The sequence below is a fragment of the Lonchura striata genome, chromosome 7, assembly GCF_050655825.1.
Source record: "Lonchura striata isolate lonStrDom1 chromosome 7, ASM5065582v1, whole genome shotgun sequence".
In the NCBI taxonomy this organism is placed as follows: Eukaryota; Metazoa; Chordata; class Aves; order Passeriformes; family Estrildidae; genus Lonchura; species Lonchura striata.
Genome location: NC_140709.1, coordinates 8776002 through 8790940, shown reverse-complemented (window position 1 = coordinate 8790940; position 14939 = coordinate 8776002).

Here is a 14939-nt window from a genome sequence, read left to right as displayed (position 1 = left end):
TGAAAATTCAGATCAAATACAGCAAATAATTTGAAAACAACAAAGTGGAAGAGACAAATAATAGTACATATTTTACTCAAATATTTGATAAATGAAATTTTCATCTGCTGATGTCATATTATTGCCTTATCTCATGGGACTAGCTACTTTTTTAAAGAAATATTTTAATGACATTTTAAGAGTAAAACAAAATAATGACGTTGTTTATATTAAAGCTCTTGAGCTCAAAAAATCATCTTAAGCAATTCCACAAAAGAAAGAATTTTTTAAAAACTTCTGGAAGTAATTGTGGACCATGATCCTCTCAATCAACTATTTTGATTTGGTGATTTAATAGGAGGTGGGGATAAGAAGAGGCCTTTTACCCAACTCATTATTGCCCCAGACCTCCCCTCGGTACTGAACTATGAAACCAAGCATGAGCAACATCACAATTGACACTGGCACAGCAATTATGGCCATGATCTATCTGAGCCTGGAATTTAAAAGAACCCAATAACACAGTATTAATATTTAAACAAAAGTTTTGTCCTCATACAAGTAGTACTACATATTTTAGCTACCCACAATATGTTAGAAAAATTATTGCATTGTTAGACTGCATATAAATGATGTGCAATATCTGGAATGAGGTGCAGGAAATGTCAGGGACATTCATTTTATCACTGCTTCATAAGATGCCCCAAGAAGAGACATGAGTGAAAACCTGAGAGCAGATAGGCAAATGAAAAATGGACCTCTTTCCCTTCCTGTTCAGAAATCCTGAAGCACTGGTTCCTCACTGCACCACAACTGCTCCTGACTAATAGTAGTAAGCAAAAGAGATACTGAATGAGAAGAGCAAGTTTTAGTGGCTGTTTATTATCAGAGTTACAGCTGTTTAGCATGGAAAAACTCAATCCTAAGAAAATTCTTTTTCTCACACTCCTAAAGAAGGGAGACTTCTCATGCCACAAAAGCATTGCACTGCCTGCAACACAGCTATTAGCCCACATTTGGATATCCTGTCTGTATTCCTGTATTCTTCTTAGAATATTATACAGCCAGTTTATTCATTGTTTTGTTGTTTGTTTTTTTTTTAATTCATGAAAGCACAAATAAAAAAGGGGCAAAAAACCCCACAAGAAATATTAGGAACAAAAAAATCTAACGTCAAATACTGTGCAAAGCCAGAAGGACTTAATGTCATTTGAAAAAATCAAGGCACCAGTAAAGATGTCCATATATAATCCTGCAGACCATGCTGTGTGTGGTTTACCAAACTATCAGCAACACATAAACATGAGGGGAATTTTATGTTCTTCACACTATCACACACTGACTCCTTACGTTCCTAAAACAGACCATAAAAGTGATCTTGCACTCTTTCTCTGCATTAGGAGCATTTCACCCAGCATAGGTGGGATTTGGAATATAATCCTAAAGATCTTCCCCTTTGCAATCCTTCAGTTTACCCATTACTGAAACTCATTCCACCACCAAAACTCCCATAAATCTAATTACCAATGTGCAGACTCTACTCAGCTAAGAAGGCAGGTATGTCTGGCAGAAGAATGATAACTGTGAAGAGAGAGAAATAAACTTTATCCAAGCAACTGACAATGATTTGTCAAGCTTACCCGAGCCTTGCACTCACTCAGTGGTAGGAAGCAGCTAGACAGATCTTAGACTGAATCCAGCCCTTATTCTGCTCTTAGGTTATCCAATATGTTATACCTTGAAAACAACGCTTATGTAAGTGAAGTTACAGAGGACTCATATTTCATATGTAGAGAAACAGCTGCTTTTTTAATTTAAAAAAACTAAATTAAATCATAACTTAAAAGCTATGTTCTGTCATCTGTAGAACATGCCAAATCATATGCCTGAAATATAAAACTGATGCTGAAATTCTGGTAATATTTAACATGTTCTTTATGAAGAAAACATTCTTGAGCTTGGAAACTGACTGAACAATAGCAGCTTTAGGACCTCCAAAGCCGAAGGCACAGAGGTTATGAGAATGTGTCTGCCCAAAACTACAAATCAAAAGGGTAACAACAATACCATATGTTACAGAACATAAAGTATCCTTCACAAACACTATAAAACCCCCACATATCTCTGCCTTGAGAGTCCCACTGGCCAGTGGAAGGTTGTGTTTCATTATGCTATCACCATATAAGAACATTTTTTCCCCATTTTAAATGGCATGCCGAAAACTTAGTGGTACCACTGAATGACCTTTGGAAGGGTAAGATTAAGTAGTAGTGACAGAAGATTGTCTTTAGCCTAGTACTTTTTAAAAATGCAGAAGCTGATTTCATAGAGAGTGGCTCCAGCTATCTTTAAACAGCAGCCAAAAATGGTCTTTATTCATGTTAGTTTGGGGTGGGTTTTTTGTTTTGCTTTGTTTTTTGAATTTTTGTTTGGTTTGTTGGGGGTTTTGGGGGTTTTTTTTATTCAGTTTATTTTTAATTTAGGGAAGGTATATGGATTTGTCTATCCCCCATAAGATTCTTATTGGAGTATTTATCTTCACACAGATGTACTGCAGGTCCCTCTGCTCTAAGGTGTTAGAAAATGTAAAGAAATGGACACATCTAGATGGGCACAGAGACCCTGCACCCAAACAGGGAGGGGAGAAAATTAGTGACCCTTCTTGTTCCAGCTGCATAGAGCCCCCAGGCTCTGGGATTTATAAACCCTGTCACTGGGTGAAGAGCAATATGGGAGAAAGGCAGCTTCTCCTATATCTCACTTCAGCAGCAGGAAGTTTGTCCTGGAGTGCCACCATTTCTTCTGGCAGTAGATTATTTCTTCTCTTGCTTGCAAGAGAGTGTGATGCCTTCAGGGATCTACAGGTCACAGATGTGCTGGAGCTGGCCTGGTTCTGCTCCAGTAAAGGCACAGAGATCATGGTCAATCCTTCTGCACAGACTCTTGCAGCAATGGGACCTTTATGAAACCCTGAACAAAAAGCAGTGAGCACATTCCTACAGTCCATTTAGGATCATCTGAAATCAATGAATTGAAGTTTACATCAGTCCCAGGAGAAAGCACAAAGAGGCACATAGGAGGTCAAGCTTTGAGCTGTAAAGTGTCTGCCCCTGGGGCCTGAAGTGTGCATACAATTTGCTTAAGGTCACTCTCTTCTGAAAAATACTAGCATAAAGCTATCTTTAGGTTCACTAAACATAAACATGAAGCATAAACTTTATCAACAGCTCCCCCCAATTTTAGGAAGTATCTGGAATACTCTTAAACGGTTTTTAACTAGAAGATAATGAATAACAAAACTGTCAGCCTCTCTTTCCTGTATTGATTTCAGAGAGATTTTCCTACTCCATTAAAATTGCCTTTTCAGATTCCCAGCAGGAACATTCAATCTTCCTCAGCAGAACTTAATCACAGCCTATGTCTGGTTTACATGGAAGCTTGGGTAGACCCTTTCAATATTGTTATGAAAAGAGAAATTCCCAGATTGCCTGTACCAACACAACCAGTCACATACTAACTTGTGGATTCCTCTGTAAACTTTGTTTAATCAAAAGAAAAAATACACAAAGACAAAATGGAAAAAGTTTACAACTATATGAAAAGAAAAAAGAACAAAAACTTTTCTCAGATCTTCCAGGAGGAACAAGGCTAGAAGAGGCATTTACAGATATTCTCTATACTCAACTCTTATATCTATTCTTGGATTTAGCAACATAGAAAATTATAACCTTGGGCAATTATCAGTAATTAAAGGTGTTACAAGTGTTGTGGGTGCTAGAGAGGAAAGCTTTGGTGTACCCATTTGGAGATGTTTTAGATCTGGGAGGTGGGTTGTAGGTGGGAACCACTGTTCAGGTTTCCCTGCAGCACAGAAGATCTGAAAGGAAATTTCTGTAAAGTTCAGCCAAGCCCGGCGTTCCTCATACCCAGAGCACAACCACAGAACAACGTTCCCTTTCTTTGCCTCATGCCACATGAACAGGCTTATCCAGAGACAGAGTTGAAGAGAGACAGTGACAAGAAATCCTTCCAGGCTAGGACTTAAATCCTTAAATTTCTGATTGAACTGCAGACTACTGTGGCCATATGCTGCCTTTCCACACCAGGTGGAATATACTTTATCAGATCTGCCATTGCCAAGACAGCTATCATTTTACACTTCTAAAAGATTTATGACCCAATTGTCTTCTTTCTCTCAGACAGAGGGCTTGCCTATGTGGGAAATTTGCTGTGCAATAAGCCAAGCCACATGCTTTTCCACAGCAATGCTCTGAATGTACACTTTTAGGAAAGAGTGCTGTTGCGTGGGTGGTTTTTTTTAGGCACTCTGACAGAGTATATGGTTGGAAATTGGTGCAGAGAAGTTATGTGAAATTCACAGCCTCCTGTGCCACAGGCTGACTTTCTCTGGTGAAGGTTGGAGTAAAAAAAGCTCCCATAAAACTCTCTGAGAGAAAAAAATGGAGTTAAGATCTAGCCTCCCTCTTCATTGCTCTTTCCCTGTCCCTGTGAAGGCTCTAGAGCTTTGCTAAGTGTAACTCCTTCACAAGTCTGGCAGATCTGAGGCTTATTGTTGTGGCCTGTAGTCAGAGAAAGCAAACAAAAAGATGCTTCAGCATTAATGGAGCTGAAGCTCTTTGGGCCTGCAAGCAAAAAAGAAGAGAGCCCAGAAGCTCTGGCAGGGCTTTTCCATTAGAAGAAAGCAGTTTCACCACAATAATGGGCTCACTCATTCCTGCCACATGGGTATAATATAAACATAAATTATACAAATAATGTTGTACTTGGGAGAGTCCCTGAGCAGTGAAGGAGCTGGGGTGGATGCATGAAGGACACTCGGGGAGTTGGGGCTGTGAGAGCTCAGGGCTTTGAGGGGCACAGGGCTCTGGGGGGCTCAGGATTGTGGGGGGCTCAGAGCTGTGGGGGGCTCAGGGCTCTGGGGGGCTCAGGGCCATGGCAGCTCTGCTGACACACACTGCCCTTACTGGTGTGAGGGATGGCCAAGCCCTGTGCAAGCCAGACTGGACAACAACTGCTTTTAATTCCTTCTGCTTTTTCTAATTTTTAAGTGCCCTTCTACTTGCATGCTGACAGCTGAGCAGTAATTATCCCTTTCACACAGTGATTCCCTCATCCCAGAGCTTCCCTCTGGAGTTGTCTCTGTAATTCTACCCAAGCCTGTTTGCTTTCTTGTTCACACCTTGCAGAGGAAGAAGCATCCCAGGGCAGAAGTGCAGCTTTCACGAGGGAAGCGTGGTGGAGTGTCTGCTCCAAGCAGGGCTGACATGAAGTGCCACAGCCAGACTCGGGGCCAAGGCAACCCCAGGAGATCCATCACCCAGAGCAATAGCACAGCTCTACCATGTCATGACCAGACAAGCCCTTGGGAAGTATCTTCTTGTGCTTGCAGCTGAAAAGTGGGTAGTTCGTCAGGAAAAATATCCCATCCCTCACTCCAGCTAACTGCATAAAGAAAAGCAAGGACCAGGGTGGGCAGATTTATCATCAAGTGCACCCACATCCATTTAGTTCCAGTAAGAGGTAATTCTGAGTGGTCACTGGAAGTATTGCACTATCACGTTTATGGCAGTGCCACATATGGAGAGCGCAAGGTGTTGCTGTGCCAGGTACTGTACATTATTATTATTTGTACTAGCACTGTGCCAGGAGCCAGGTGCTGTACAACATAAACCAAAAAGTAATTCTCTTCTGCAGACAGGTTACAGAATAATAGCAAAGGTGACCATCCCTGGTCTGGACAGCTTAGTCTAGATCAGAACAAAAGAGAACACACATCAGATAGCAGGGTTAAATAACATATTTGTTTTCTTCACAGATAGGGTCTTTGTCTAGCTGGAGTCAGGAGAAGGCCAGAAGGAGAAAACAGACACCTTTGTCACAGGGTGTTTGTTCAAGGTCCTTTTTGAAACATTTTATCAGGGACATCAAACTGCTGAAGAGACAACTGCTTGGAAGTCAGTTGTGAATTGTTAGTCTTGCAAGTGGTAGAATGACTACGAGACACAGAAGAATTAGATACACAGATTTTACTCTGAGTCAATGCTTCATTTGCAAACACATATGCAAAGCACTCCCTTGCTCACATGCTGAAAAAGCAAACATTCTAAATATCTCTTCAAGTCCAATATTTTTTTCTTTTGCAGGTGAAGACTGAAGAACACATCCCTGAGCAGACAGGTTCTCACTGCACTTGTGTGTGAGGTCAGCCTTCAACACTGCCTGATAGCTTCTCCATGGAAATAGACTTTTAAATCCTTTAAAGAAAAGGGATTCATCACGTTAAACTCATAGTTCTTTTCCATGGCCTGAAAGTTAGGGTGGAAAAAAATAATTCCAAACCAACATATTAAGTTTAGAGCTCCATTTTTATGTCAAAACTGTAATTTTTCAAGTGCCCTTACATCAATCCTTACATTCCTCACCACCTGCTGCAGCCAAGTGAAATCTAAATTTTAAAAAGAGCAAAAAAAGGAGGAAAAAAGGTAAGTATTAGTGATTTTTATGGGGAGAATGTTGCTGTGACATAGCAGAGTGTTTTAGTCATGGGTGGAAAGCTAATCTGGAATAAATGGCATCAGAAACCAAACTTGCTTTTTCAGGGACACCATCAAACTGGTAGACCTGGCTGAATGGAAGAGATGACACAGGAGAAAAAAATTAAAGACTTGGCTTGATCTTTTTTCTTTTTATTGGGCAAATTTAAGATTAAATTTTGAAATTATAATGGATTTTCAAGAAAATAAGCAACAAATTGTGGGATGGATTGTAACATGATTTATACATTCTTTGTAATAAAGATTTTCAGCCTACTTCACAACTGGAAGGCAGCATTCAAAGTATCTAAGATAATGTCATCAAAACTTTGGACTTTATGGGTAAATAATTTTCTTTGCATTTTGTTAAGAAGATCCTTTAAGCTCTTCTTTACCAGAATGAGAGTCTTCATGACATGGGTTTTCAAAGGAAAGCTGTTGCAAAGAGAAAAAAAAATCTCTTTTTTTTTTTTTTTTAACTATAGAAAGCATGCCAAAAGTTTCATCAAAAAACCCTTAAAATTCATAATAAAATATGCATAAAACATCAACATTTGTTTCAGTTTTTCAGACCATGTTACACCATATTCACCAGGAAATCTGAGTAAAAACAACAGAAATGCTTGTTAAAAAAAAATCTGTTTAGCATGTCTTCCTTTTGATTTGGCTGAATGCAAAAGGGAAGTTTGAGAAATTTGAGGTTAGGGCAAACATGCCCTAGGAAAATCCATTCAAAGCCCATTCCAGATGCTCCTGGGTTTTGCTACATGTCCCTCCCCCAGCTCCCTTCATCTTGGTGCTCATTGTCATGTATCTCAACCCCACATGCAGGGTCCGAACCAATGAACTGCAGTTTCACCATTGTCCCTATAAGGTGACGGATCACAGTCCTAGTCTTTTACCTGCCTAATCCTTTCTCACAGAGGGATGCCCCTAATTCTAATTAACTGAGTGCCTTTGGGTCCCTAATCTATGCAAAATCCTTTTCAAAATTTTTATTTCTCAAAGTGCCAGGGAAGTATGTATGTGCCAAGACCCTATATAGAAAACAGAAGAATTTTCTTACCTAGACAGTGTTAGTATTTCTTGACATGAGTGAATCTTGCACTTTTAGTATAGAAACTTCAGGTTATTTGACAATGGAAGGTCCCCCTGAAAGAGTCTAGGGCTGGTTTTAAGATGATGAAGAGAATCTGTGGCTAAAACCAGAATATTTTCTAAGGCAGGGTGGAGACGACAAGGACTAAAAATTTTCTTTGCTGAAAGAGAGATTGAGAAGTGGTCTCAGGCTGGTTGTAGAAGTTGGCATTGATTATCATCTAAGCAGCAAAACCAAAGTAGCACAAGGAGAGTACTCAAAACAGGCTCTCCTGGACAAGCCTTCAGGTGTCCTCACTTGGCACAGAGTTGTCAAAGCTGAGATACCAAAGCACACTCCTCCAGGGCTGGGAAGCATCAGGGATATTCCACACACCACTGTAACCTGGCTGGAGTTAGTTCTGTGTGCCTTGGGAGGAGACAGCAGAACCAATGCAGCTCCTATGACAGTCCCACCTGTGATATGACAGTCCCATGCTCTCTGAAGGAGACCCTTCAGAAGCTTCAGAAGCTGTACTTTAGGAAAATTAACTAGCTACCCAAATTTATTCCTCTTTAAAAATGTATTTTACAGCTCCTGGAGCTAGATCTTGACATGTTTACTCCTGGGATCTTGCCCTACAGGAAGTTCCACACAAAGCGCTGTTCCTAGTAAACAATAGATATAAGAATGTGGCTGGGAATGAAATGTATGAAGCAACATCTATTTCCTGGTGGATTTCATAATTGGTGAAAATAACATTAACAAAATACAGCTCTTCCCTTCCCCAGTGATTCTTCATCTGCTTGCTGAATATTGTGGGTTTTCCAAACCCTCAGCAAGCTGAATGAGAACCCTGGCCTCTTGAGAGTCTCCCAAATCAACAAAATGCCTCGTCCTAATTCTTTCTCTGTTAGAATTTGTTTTGCATGGAATTTATTTGCCCGTTTTGCATGAGCTGTTTGGTTGTAATCTCAGCAGCATGCAGCCTTGCCAGATTTCAGAAAGATGAGTAAACTTCTGAATCTGATAGCGACTTCAACAGAATACCAAAAAGGGGCTTCTTTGTTCTCCATAAACAGACTATTTACTTTGATCTGGCAAAATGAATTAATGAAAGGAAATGACACCTTCCAATTTCATGTGTTCAGAAGAAAGAGAAGTGGGCTTAATTTGGTTTGTCTTTTTTTTTTTTTTTTCTCTTCTTTTTTCTAAGGATGGAGTAGGCTAAGGGGCATCCTTTCGAAAGTACAGCACTCTTAGAAACAGACAGATCTTTTCTCTGGTAAAAAGTCTCCTCAAAACACTGTAAGGTCCATGTATATGCAAGCAGTTCAGAGTTATTACAAATCTAAAATAGGAAGCTATTCACTTGATCTTTTGGTTCAATCCTATTAGGACCCCCCTGGAGCTCTAAATGGATACCAGCCTGTCACAGGCCTGTTGCTGTGACGACCCAGTCTTTACAGAACAAGAAAAAGAAATGATAGTGATTGGCAGACCTTCCTTGCCCTAGTATGTAACACAAAGGGAGACAAAATGAAGAGGAAGTCAGACTGTTATTATAGGTTTGATGCTTCTTAACCTTACAGCACCTTACACCTGGTAAGTGTCACCCTGCAAACTTAAACCCTGGGCAGAGCACTGTTCCATTTCAGTATCAGATGGGAAGAGCTAAGTCAGGCATTGATTTATCCATCCTGTTGTTTCAGTTAATTGAAATGCAAACAGCATCCGAGCAAAACTGCCTTAGCAGAGGAGAAATAAACACGGAGGGCCAAGCCCTGCTGACCTGGCCCTCTGAAGTGAGTTTAGGGGTGTAAAAGCTGTGGGTTGAGCAGGATTCAGCCCAGAGTGTAAATGAATGAGTGGCCAGCAAAGCAAGGACTGCAAGAGGGAACTGTCTTCAGCCCCTATTCGCCCTGCATGAGAGAGGAAAGAATTTGATAAATTCTACCATATGGTGCCATACTGCATCTTGCTAGCTATAAATAATAGTCTTTCTGTTTCTGGTTTTCTTTAGCTTCCCTTGGTAGCTGTGACAGATTTTCAGCAATGGGTATAAAAAAAGTGCAAAATGCAGTTTCTTCACCTTTTAATATTTTTTTTTATCCAGGTAAAAACATGACAAAAAAAGTTCCAGAAGAAAGAAATAAAATAGGAAACTTTCCATTAGCTTACCAATATGAAAATCCAGATAAAGTAATCATGATGTTAGAATATTGTACATTTAATTGCTGCTATCAAGAGCTGTCAATGAAAATGATTGCTTAAGAGTGACAGATATACACCTGCATCCACACTGCTGGAGCTATATCTCTATTTTATGCATGTTTTTCCCAAAATTAATTACAATTTTTTTTACTATCAGGATTTTTACAGAATCTTAAAAAAAAAAATCCCAGGAGCCAAATACCTTTCACAAAGTACCACAGAGAAAACTTTTACATTTTCATTCCTTTCCAGGCTCTCTTAAAAGCAATGAAGTTTTTACTCATAAGCTTTCAAACAGCATTTCTGACATTTGTGGTACAATCTTGTCTTTAAGAGTGTCACTAAACAAATGTTTGCTTGAGTAGTCAGATGAAATCAAATAAATCATGGTCCTTAATGATGGTATAAAAGTTTGCTGCATTAGTGTGCTCCAAAAAGGATATTCTCGAAAGATAATAAGGGAAAGTTAAATTAGCAAGAACAGAAAATCTGGCTATATTCTAAAAAGGATTTTTAATACTCTAAGTCAGAGTTCAAAACATTGATTTTCTTGAATTAGCAAAGCTGAACTTTTAAAGGTTTGTCGAAAAGCACTTACTCATAAATTAGATTCATAACAATAGCCCAGACTCTTGGCTGACACAGGCCAATATAGCTTCACTGACTGCAGTGAAGTCACGCTGATATAAAGCAACAGAGATTCTGATATAACCCTCTAAAAGCTTTTTTTTACCTAATATTTAAAATAATATTTTATTGAGTGTTTTGGATGATGCTTTGGGTGTTTACATTTACAGCCGCCCACCATTCTTCCTCCCTAACGCCTCACTTCCAAAGTGACACCCACCTCCAAAGCAAATGCAAAATAAATAGATGTTATTATAAAGATAACCCTGTCCAATATTTCTCAGAATTTTAAAAAACAAGGATTTCAGCACAAATTTAATCCTATAGTTTCTTTAATCTTTATACAACTTAATTTCCCCCACACCTTAAAAAAGATTGCTTAATAATGTGTTGAATGGAGACATGCTTCTAAAAACATATATACATACTGCCTGAAGAGCTCTGCATTCATAAAAACAACAGAAGCTTCGGTACCTGGAACATATGTAACATTTACCTGAAACTAAGATTTGTTAGCCAGGACAGGAAAAAAAGTTTAAAGATGTCAAAAAAAATAAATGGCAAAAATTCTATATTTCATTTTGTCCCAGAGAAAGTATGAAATATACTGCTTTTTGTATGCCAGTAATCTAGACTATCTCACAACTGACTTTGTTAATCACTGACAACTGAGAAGCTTAAATGAATGCTTCTTTTACAGACCCTTGTTCTTCTTAAGAAAAAAAAAAAAAGAAACAAAAAATCAAGACAGAACTTTTAGGAAAAATAAACTGAGTCTATTTTTTTTTTCAGATAGGCTCAATTCAGGTCTATATAAATTGTTTTTTCACAATGCAAAGTGAGTTTTCATATGACAGCTTTGTAATCACAAACTGAGGTTTTTAAAATGAAATAAATTCTTCCTTTTGCCTGAAACTAACATGTTTCTTTTTCTAATGTTTCAGGAATTCAGCAATTAAGCCATGTTTAATCACAAAGAAAAACTATTAGTTTTGTTATATTGCCACCAAAAGCCATATAATATATTTTAAAATCCACATTACTAATGTACACTGTTCCAGTAAGGAGAAAGGGGAAATGTTTGGCAGTTCCCATTTTAAATAAGAGATAATTGATAACATGATTTCATGACATATCTTTTTTTTTTTTAATTTGTACACATAGACTTTATGGTTTATGAAAACCTCTTTATTTTTACCCTTATCAATTTATTTTTAGTATCATTTAAGGAAAAAGTTTAAAAAATAAAGAAGGAATTGAGCAAGATGGAAAAAACAAGCACAAGGAATCTAAAATCGGATCACATTTTTGCCTGCCTGAATTCTGCTGAGCAAGAATTGCTTGTCCTGTAAATATAATTACCGGATAAATATAAAAATAATTTAGAGGTCATTTGGTAATACCTTTATTTTATTACCATTATTGCAGCATGACAACAGCAGATCGAAGTGTAAAGTTCCCCTGCATTTGCCTCCCTTTTGCACAGTTACAGTTGCCAGCCTTGAACGCCGACAAAAGCCCGGAGCTGGGGAGGGTGATGAGCAGGGTGAAGCCCGGAGTTAGGGAGGGTGATGAGCAGGGTGAAGCCCGGAGCTGGGGAGGGTGATGAGCAGGGTGAAGCCCGGAGTTAGGGAGGGTGATGAGCAGGGTGAAGCCCGGAGTTAGTTAGGGAGGGTGATGAGCAGGGTGAAGCCCGGAGTTGGGGAGGGTGATGAGCAGGGTGAAGCCCGGAGTTGGGGAGGGTGATGAGCAGGGTGAAGCCCGGAGCTGGGGAGGGTGATGAGCAGGGTGAAGCCCGGAGTTGGGGAGGGTGATGAGCAGGGTGAAGCCCGGAGTTAGTTAGGGTGATGAGCAGAGTGAAGCCCGGAGCTGGGGAGGGTGATGAGCAGGGTGAAGCCCGGAGCTGGGGAGGGTGATGAGCAGGGTGAAGCCCGGAGCTGGGGAGGGTGATGAGCAGGGTGAAGCCCGGAGCTGGGGAGGGTGATGAGCAGGGTGAAGCCCGGAGCTGGGGAGGGTGATGAGCAGGGTGAAGCCGGAGCGCGTTCCCGGGCATCCGGAGCGCGGTCCCCGGCAGGAGCAGGTTTGTCCGCGCCCGCGGGATGCGCAGGGGCTGGGCACCACCTCCTGGTGCGCTGGGGAACAGCCGGAGAGCTCCCGCTCTCCCGTCCATCCCTTCCCGATCCCGCTTTTCTCTCCTTTCCCCGCTTTTATACCCCTTTTTCTTTTTCCATCCCTTCTTTAAAGCTCAGGGGCCAACAGCGCCAAAATCCCTGATGCAGTCCTGCTTGTCCCCAGACCCCTAAAGCACAGGGATGAAGCAGAGGGGTTTTCCATCCCCTCTTGCTGCCCATCTCCAAGAGCACACGACTGTGGGTAAAGCCAGTGCTGACTTTACATGGGTCCCAGTGTGGAAGCAAGGAGACCCTGGAGGGATGGAAACCCCCCCAACCCTGCAAGGAGAGGAACACTGACAGTGCCACTGGCTGGCAGCTGCAGGCAGGATTGTTTGCAGGGTGCCTTTGTCACATCTCTGACCCCTCAGCCATCACTGCTCTCAAGCTTTCATCATCCTGACCAGAAAGTTCTAGAGAAACCCTCAAGGATTTGGTCTGAGGGCTTTCAAAAATGTAGAGAAATATTCCTGGAGGTTCCAGGAGCCTGAGTCCTCCTGAGTCAGGCCCAGAGCTCATGAACTCCTAGAATACAACCATTCTTGGAACAGGCTAGTCCTCATTGAGCAGCATCCTAGATAGGTATGTGCGGTTTCTGACACAGAAAAGAGATTAAACAGAGCAAAAGGCAAAAATGCAAAATCCCAGAGCTCCTGAACTGGATCCTTGTCTCTTGCATTGGCAGACCCACCGTGTGATGGGGATTTGGCCCCACAAGTGTAGTAAACAATCTAGAGCAAAACAAAAGAGCTAATAAAGGGGTTTCATCATCTGCTTGGCTTTGCAATACCAGCTTTAAACAAAACAAGACACTACCACTATAATACCAGAAAAATAAATGCTTTTCTTTCTTAGGTTCATAAAACACTCATTACCCATAATTAATCATAATGACACGCTGTATTCAGGCCCCTTGCTAGGTTCTGGCTGGAAGCGTAAAGAATTGGCTTCTCATAGCTCCCAGTGCTTTAGCCAGTGTGTTCTTCAGGATGCAAAATTGATTATCCAAAATAGAAATCTCTTCGTTTCCTTTGTTTTTATTGTGTTGAAAAACCTATTACTTAGTTGTTAAGTCTCTGCATTTTCTACTTTCCTGAACAACAGGCTATTTAACTCCACTGAAGTTAATGGGTTTGCACTGTAGTGAAGGTAACCTAGCACCTACAAAGTCATTAAAAGCTTAAGCAAAGATTGACCAAAACTTGGCCTGATTCTCACTTAGGACTCTGGGCCCCTACTGAAATTGTTAATAAATTATGTATGTCTTAATACTGTCTGCTGACAACAGACCCCAGGATATAATATATAATATTGATTGTAATGCAATCTCTTCTTCTCAAAACAGCAGTTGATAGTATTTCCAAATATGATTCTAAGATTCAAGGCAAAATAACACACAACACCATAAACAGTTTAATAATAAATTTTCAAGGTATATTATAAAAAGTACAAAAAAATCTTTGATTCTAAAAGTAAGAGTGCAAAGAGAAAGCAAATGTTGTATATCTATCACCCCAGCCAATTGTGACACTTAAGCTAAGAGTACAATTTTGCTGGAGAAATTTTTTTCACTCTCACATCACTTACAGGGAACCCTGATAATAAGAGGTTGAGGTTTGACCAATGTCTATTTAGCTAGCAGTTTTCTACTCATTGCAACTTACAGGTCTAAACAGACCAGCCCCCAGGAGACAGCACACCTGTAGGCTTCCCCCATGCCATGTAGGATATCAGCTCAGTAACAGAAAAAAAATACCCATTGGCTTTTGGAATAATCCTTACTTCCTTCACCTCCTTTCTTCCTTACAAAACATGGATACCTATAGCAGTTTGCTCATGCCAGCAGCTCCTTTCCCCTCATCTGCCTAACCAGTCTGGCCAAAAAAACTTTTGAGTGTCTTGGATTTGAACCAGGTTATTTTCCTAAGCCCAGGGAACTGAACAGACAATAGATGTTCACATCCTAAAGCATTTTGCTTCATTTTTTGACAAATGTAACCATAAAGACTGTTCAGTGTTGCAGAAGTAACAACTCCTGCCTGCTCCTCAACAGGGCATTTGTGCTAGACAAACAGGGAACCTCCTTCTGACACAGTTCAGAAAATTGATTTGCTTAGGCAAAGGTAGAAAACCTACATCAACCTTCCTGAGAGGACACCATCCTGTTATTTCCTCAGAGAGATGATCCTCAGAGTTTAATTCCTATTGTTTTTGATGAGTGTGCAAAGGCAGTGTGAAGATTTATGAATTTCATTTGGAAATCTAAACCAGACTTAAGAAAAAAACTCCAAAGGAAAACTCTCAATAAAATTTTGT